This window comes from Micropterus dolomieu, linkage group LG04 (genome assembly GCF_021292245.1).
Source record: "Micropterus dolomieu isolate WLL.071019.BEF.003 ecotype Adirondacks linkage group LG04, ASM2129224v1, whole genome shotgun sequence".
Lineage (NCBI taxonomy): Eukaryota > Metazoa > Chordata > Actinopteri > Centrarchiformes > Centrarchidae > Micropterus > Micropterus dolomieu.
The window spans coordinates 22,058,891-22,065,753 of NC_060153.1; the positions used below are offsets into that span (position 1 = coordinate 22,058,891).

Consider the following 6,863-nt stretch of genomic DNA (forward strand, 5'->3'; position numbering starts at 1 on the left):
GTTTGTTCAGATCCAGTTCAATAATACAATCCAATAGAATTCACACAGTACAACAGTAACCCTTAACTGCAGGAATGATTCCTACTACTCAGCTCCAAATTCTCAGTCCCAAGGTGTGAACAGGTGAGTTTGTTTAAGTGAGTCCAAAGTCCAAACAAAAAAATGGATGTGTCGAAGGTAAGTCAGAGTTCAGAGTTCCATAGGGTTGGTGTATGTATGTGTGTGGGGGAAGGAGTGTGAAGGTGAGTGAAGGGGTTTTGTGTTGTAGTGGGGCCTACCACACCGCAAAGTGCAGTAGTAGCGGGACAGGTCCAGTGATCCTGAAGAGGGAATGGCTTCCACAATCATTCAAGAGGGACGGCTCGCCATCAATTTTCATCCGCAGATCCAATCCAGACAATGGGAAAAGAAACACACACACACACAAAAAAAACCTGACCTGTCAACAGACAGGGTCAGAGAAATATTCACTGCTTAAGTCTCATGCAATAATATACACTACATGAAATTCACAATACACAATGATATACATACTGTGGGTGTTTACTTTCTGTGCCTCTCTCTCAATATTCAGCATATAAACATAAATAACTTGGCTGCACACAACCAGATAAGCTGCACCAATAAGCTGCACGTTAGAACAATTAAAGTTTTGATGCAAGTGCAAAATAAAGTAAGCTGAGTTTATACATTAAACAACACAGTAAACCAGCTTGTTCAACTAAAATTGTAGCTTCATATTCACTAAGTGCACATAAATAATTTAAGGTACAAAGTAAGTGAAATTCTTAAGTTGAAAATGAAAATTCTCACCGATTTCACCAGAGCGGCTGGACACACACCCAAAAATGGCGGCACCCAGTAAAGCCACAAGGTCTTCTAAAACGAAACATACGAGACCGTATGCAACTTTCAGTACTTTCTCTCAGTGCAAAATAAGTTAGCTTTCCCAGTAAGGTGATAAAGACTGAACAAAAGCAATTTTAAATGAATTACCTCGCTCTTGAATCAGCAAAGACTGCGCGTCGCGGGAAATCCTACGGACATCAAAGCTACCGACGCTGCTAGTAGTCGTCTCAAGCGCTATATCTAAACACTGAACTTACAACTAAATTCTTACAGCAGTTAGCTACCACGTTTGTAGTGTTGAAGTTAGCCTCAGTATAGTTCGTTTTTAGCTGTATTTTCTCCAGGTTTCTCCGGTTTTCACAGTTTTCATCCTCTACAGCAGCGTAGCACTTCTGTCTCTCCACACACACACAGAAGCGGGGGAAAAAACTTCCGCTCGCTCCCAGAGACGCGGGAGCAGGTGGGCGGGCCTACCTGCTGTCAGCTGTCAAACTAACCTGTCGGTCTATTTTGCCCTGGTATCTGAATTTTAACCCTTTAAAATCCTTAGATAATCTCTCAAGTTGCATTTTAAAAATAAAATCACTCATTCAGATTTTTATAGGCTTTTCCTATTTTTAAACCTAGATCATTTCATCTATGTTACAAGTGCAACAGCATCTGTATTTAATACCTTTGAAAGGAAGGTGCAAACCGCCAAGTGTTACGCAGAGATGGCTGCTGTTATCGTTGCAAGTAGGCAGACACAGCTGTAATGAAAGAAGATGTAGAGAAATTAAAAATATTAGATATTATTCTATATCCAATATATAGAAATAAAATTATTTATTCGATGAACTATAAGAATTTAATTATGTTTTTTTTGTATTTTCCTTGAAGCTTTGGTAATACTGTTTTAACTGTATGAACTGTATTAACATTCATGCCAATGAAGCAAATTTCGTTTCGACCTGACTTCTTTCCTCTGTGAGATGGAAGAATTTAGAAGGATGTGTGGCGCTGCAGAGAGCCCCCAGCTGCAGTAGTGCGTGAAGTTTATCCAGCCAGAGGGAACGATCACTGTTCCCAACTGTTTACAGCACGGCGGTCGTAACAGCAACACAACCCATTGTAGGTATCAGAGAGGGAATGGGGCTTAGGGACAGGAGATCGTGGAGCAACCGGGCACGCTACGGACGGTCGGCTGGCATTTCCACGCATCTGGGTCATTCCAAAATACTGTAGCTTTTTTCTGCTGGGGTTTCCCAAAGCAGTTTTTCAGGTGTGCTGTCCCAAGTACTTATTGCAGTCTCAGGCAGGACGGGCAGGTACAGCGAATTCCACATACTCGGGACGCACTGAATGAAACAAACTAAGGTTTTTACGCAGTGGCTGCATCCCCTCCCGACTCTCCATGGCAGAAACCATTAAACCATGCAAAACCCTCATTTAAATTCTGCCACCTCCATTGTGTTTGCTCCTGTTGTCATCTACACAATAATTCTTATTAAAATCATGGGCGGAGCCTCAATCGACTGTCAGTCTCACAGTCGAAGCTTGGGAGAAACAAGGATCATGACATTTTGGTGATATGGGGGTGCTCAAAGTCTGATTTTACATAGCAAACATGATTTTTAAGTAATTATTCCTTCTTTAAAAACTACAAGGCAATCAACAAAACATTTTTCATAGAAATATAGTGTGCGTCCAGTGTTTGCAATCAGCTGTTAACATCAAACAGTGGCTGTGACAACAGCTGTGTCCTCTGAAGGTCCTGTTTGTTTAGACAACTGAACATTAGATACATTTATAAAAATCCAACACATTGTTTTAAGATTCAACTTTTTAAAGCGCAAAGTTTATTTAAGTTTTATGTCCTTTGTCCTCTTACATAAAATCTGTGGTTTGTCTTGGTACATTTCATCTCCAAACGTCTCATGGTTTCATCACAATAACTGTTCAAATGATCCAGTATTTCACAACAAATCAAGATAATAGAAAAGTTCAAAGACTGAATTCAGATTTCTGTCTCAGAAGTTTGTTTCTACTCCTTCTGTCTACCATTAATCACCTGCCGATCCTTGAGGAGCTACAACCGTAACATGCTGCTCCGTGATGTCATTACACACGGTTAGTGGTATATTTGTGAGGCCACTGAAATGTCTCCTGCTTTATCAGAGAGCGTGGTGGGGTTACTGCACTAAATGGTTAACCAGCCTTTAGAAATAAGAAGGCCATAACTAATGTTGCCTTCAGGCAAGGCGCATTTATGTGTCGGGGAGGAGCCTGGAAATCATTCCAACAGTCTAGTCTGTCTGTACTCACCAAGCAGCTGAGGATTACATTTTGGACAAAGTGTCTGAGCTCACTCTAAACCAATGTATTTAGAGTTATTTTAAGAGAGCCAAGACTTTGCTTCGATGGAAGGTATAATGCTTTGGATTCAAGAAGATAGCGTCACGGCTGGCCAAGGAGCCCAACCATAGAAAGCTTTACTTAATGTACTATATGGTCTGCCTCTTCTGTAAGTGACCAGAGCACTTAAACTTGATCTGACACTGAATAGCTTCTAATGGGGTCTGGGGTTTTGCTGCACCATTAAACTCTCATCCACAGCCTCCTCTACTAGCAGCTCTCATCTGTAGACATCATACAGGAAAATTCCTGACGGCTGCTCAGCTGCCAGTTTGCAGCAGTACAATAAAGATGGTTAGGTCAGCCGGTGTCGGTCTCCCAGTCAGGCCAGTCATGTTCTTTTTTGACATTTTAAAACCTACTTGGAATGCAATACCAATTTGAAAAGCAAAAGTCCTCTTGCAAATATTTTTGTGACAGCAGTCATAAAATAACAAAGATATTTAAGGAGCCACCATAGTAATCAGAGTTCAAACAGCACATACATCCCCATCACTCGCACAGTTTTGTTTCTATCATTTCAGATGACATTACATTGACTTTCCTGGAGACATACCCTAACCTTACAGTTTATTTATTATTCCCATAATGAATATGGGAAATGTCAGGTCTGTCATAATATCTTAATAGTGTAACCAGCACTGCCTGTATCTCTGGGACATGAAGAAATTTGGGCACCATGGCTAAAATTTACCTGGCATGCCCCTCCTGTAAACCTATCAACAACGCAATACCCTAACCAAATCCACTCTTCTTCACAGTGCCTAAACCTTACCACACCCAACCTCCATACCTAACCACACCTCCACCCTAATACTTGACCCCAATCTCACTCTGATCCCCATACCTACTCCATCTCTGATTTCTCATTAATAATAATCTTTATTTGTAGAGCACTTTTCAAAAGTTTTACAAAGTGCTTTAACAAGTGTAAAGACAATAATACCCAAAAGACAATAATACAAAAACAATACAAGATAAAAGCAAGAAAACATTGAAAAGACTAAAATACACATTTAAGATTAATATAAAATAAGTCAAGTAGAATAAAATAAAAGGGATAAAATAAAGTCAAATAAAATCGGGAAAGGCTCTCCTATAAAAGTATGTTTTAAGAAGGGACTTAAAAGAGTTCACTGACTCAGCCGACCTGATTTCCTCGGGCAGGCTGTTCCAGAGCCTCGGGGCCCTGACAGCAAACGCTCTGTCCCCTTTAGTTTTCAGTCGAGACTCTGGAACAGACAACAGACCTCTGCCCGAGGATCTCAAGGTACGTGCTGGTGTGTATGGGACTAAAAGTTCAGAAATAGAACAAGGCGAGAGGCCATGAAGAGCTTTAAAAGTGATCAATAGAATTTTAAAGTCAATTCTAAAACATACTGGGAGCCAGTGTAATGAAGCTAAAATAGGAGTAATGTGTTCATATTTCTTTGTTCTGGTTAAAAGCCTGGCAGCTGAGTTCTGGACAGTCTGGAGTCGATAAGTAGATTTTTGGGTAAAACAAGTAAAAAAAAAAGGCTGTTGCAATAATCCAAGCGTGATGAGATGAAGGCGTGTAAAATGGTCTCGGTGTCCTTAAAAGTTAATTTAGATAGAGTTTTTGCTATATTTCTAATTTGATAAAAACATGATTGAACAAGCTTTGTGGTGTGCTGCTCAAAATTTAAATTACTATCAAACCAAACACCAAGGTTCTTTGCAACAGGCTTAATGTGATTTACTAGGGAACCTGCAGGTTTTTATTTTTATCATTTGCTGGGACCCGATGACCAGGATTTCTGTTTTTCATGCTGAATTTAGCATTCTACTTTTTAAATGTTTTTGATATTAGGGGGCATCAGAGTGATGGAATATTAGCTATATCTATAAAAACATTAAAGCTCTGTAAACAACACTGGTTTATTTTCACATATGTAGTAGTACCTCCTTAATAGCTGTGAACAGAATATCACCTTTATGGACATAGCGTTCCCCTTTAAGGAAAATTGCATCCAACTGCCCTTTCCACAACAAATACCCACATTCAGTACAGTGTGAATGGAGCCAGAAATGTGTTGCTTGTTGAGACTTGATTGATGTGCATTTTTAAATAATGATGATTCATCCTCCCTGATGGCATCTTTTGTGCTGTTAAATGGCATTTTCAAGATTTAGTTTTCAGTCAAGATAATTTGTGACTGCAGTCAATAAGAACTTGACAGTCAAAAATGCAAAGAATGACTTTAAGCTGGATAGTGTCCAGTAGCCCAACTGTTCTTTGTCCTTTATCTTCCAGGTGATTTTTCTTATTGTTTTTTTCTTCTCATCATTCCCCCATGGGTCTTTGCATGACAGCTCGATATATTTTCTGTTTTCCCCTGTAGGCAGAGAGCCTCAGCCTTAGTGAATCACCAGTCTCATCACTTTGTTAGAATATTGTGTAACATAATACACAGTATTTTGAAGCAAATACACATTCCTGAACATAAATAGTCCCACATCAGAGTCATTCTTTTTCTCCTCAGGCTCCTCTTTAACCAAACATAAGCCTCCTTTCAGACCATCTCAGTTTCACTATGCAGATTATCCCTCAAGGCCATTCCTTTGTTTCTTGGCTATTGGTTTTGCCTAAAACAGTCAGTTGGTAATTTGCATCCCACCATTGTTTCAGATGAAAAATGTCAGTCTGAAGTTTCTTTTATTACCACACAGCTATGCTGATGAAATTAATCGCAGTACAGATATGGCTATGACAGTACACCACATACAACATTAGTGCAAACATAAAGGACAGAGGTTCCAAGGTTAGCGGTTCTGTTACTGAATGAAGGTGCGGATGAATAAATTTTAGACCCACTAATCTGTCACCAGGTCTTCTGGCCTTCCCCATTTGCTCCTAAGATGTTTCTTCCAACCTTCAGGCAATGATAAAAGCTTAGCATGACATTGTCTGTCGAAGTGTAGAATTTCAGTTTTGAATCAGAAATCTGATAACAGCAGTCAAGTAATCAATGTTGAGACTAACTGTCTTTATCTCCTTTAGTGTGGATGTAATAACTGCCTTTAATCCCACCCTTATGACATGCAATCTTGATTTTCTTGATTCACTCTCCAGTGCTTCACCTCAGTTTTTTTCAAGCTGGACCACTGGAATACCAAGTTGAACTATCTATGCATGCAACTTTACAACTACTGACAGGTATTCTGGTAGATATCCTATAGACCTAAAAGTACTATAACTGTGTGACAACAACAAGCTCAGTAAAACTCGCAAAACTTGCAGTGTGTTTTCTAATGTTTTTTCAGTCAAGGTGTTGTTAAATGCAGATGAATCCATAACTCACGCTACGTTAAACTGGCTAAAAGTTTCCAGCTAACCTCTCTGGACTTTCAATTGCCCAAGGAATTGAAATGTATTTATATACTGCATGTAATACGTGTTTAAGTATTACACATGGAAAACCTTGTATTCAATGTTAAAATTAAGTTTCTTCATTAGGACTAAATCCTGTGTCAAGCACTAGTGGTCAGACACGTCAATCTCTTTGGAGATTTATGACTAAGGTCCCAATTATACTCTGGTTATTTGGTTTTACTGCCATACAGGGCCGGTCCTAGACAGTAAAAATATGGACAGCAAA

The 6,863-nt window shown here is 39.5% G+C and overlaps 1 long non-coding RNA gene across 1 annotated transcript; it reads right to left on the bottom strand.

Annotated features, from left to right (window-relative positions):
* Positions 1 to 114: 114 nt before the first annotated feature.
* Positions 115 to 1,235, bottom strand: LOC123970123. The gene is made up of 3 exons (XR_006824883.1): positions 997 to 1,235; positions 814 to 879; positions 115 to 439 (listed from the first exon to the last, which is right to left on the bottom strand). It is a non-coding gene; the product is annotated as an uncharacterized LOC123970123 (long non-coding RNA).
* Between the last annotated feature and the right edge of the window lie 5,628 nt (positions 1,236 to 6,863).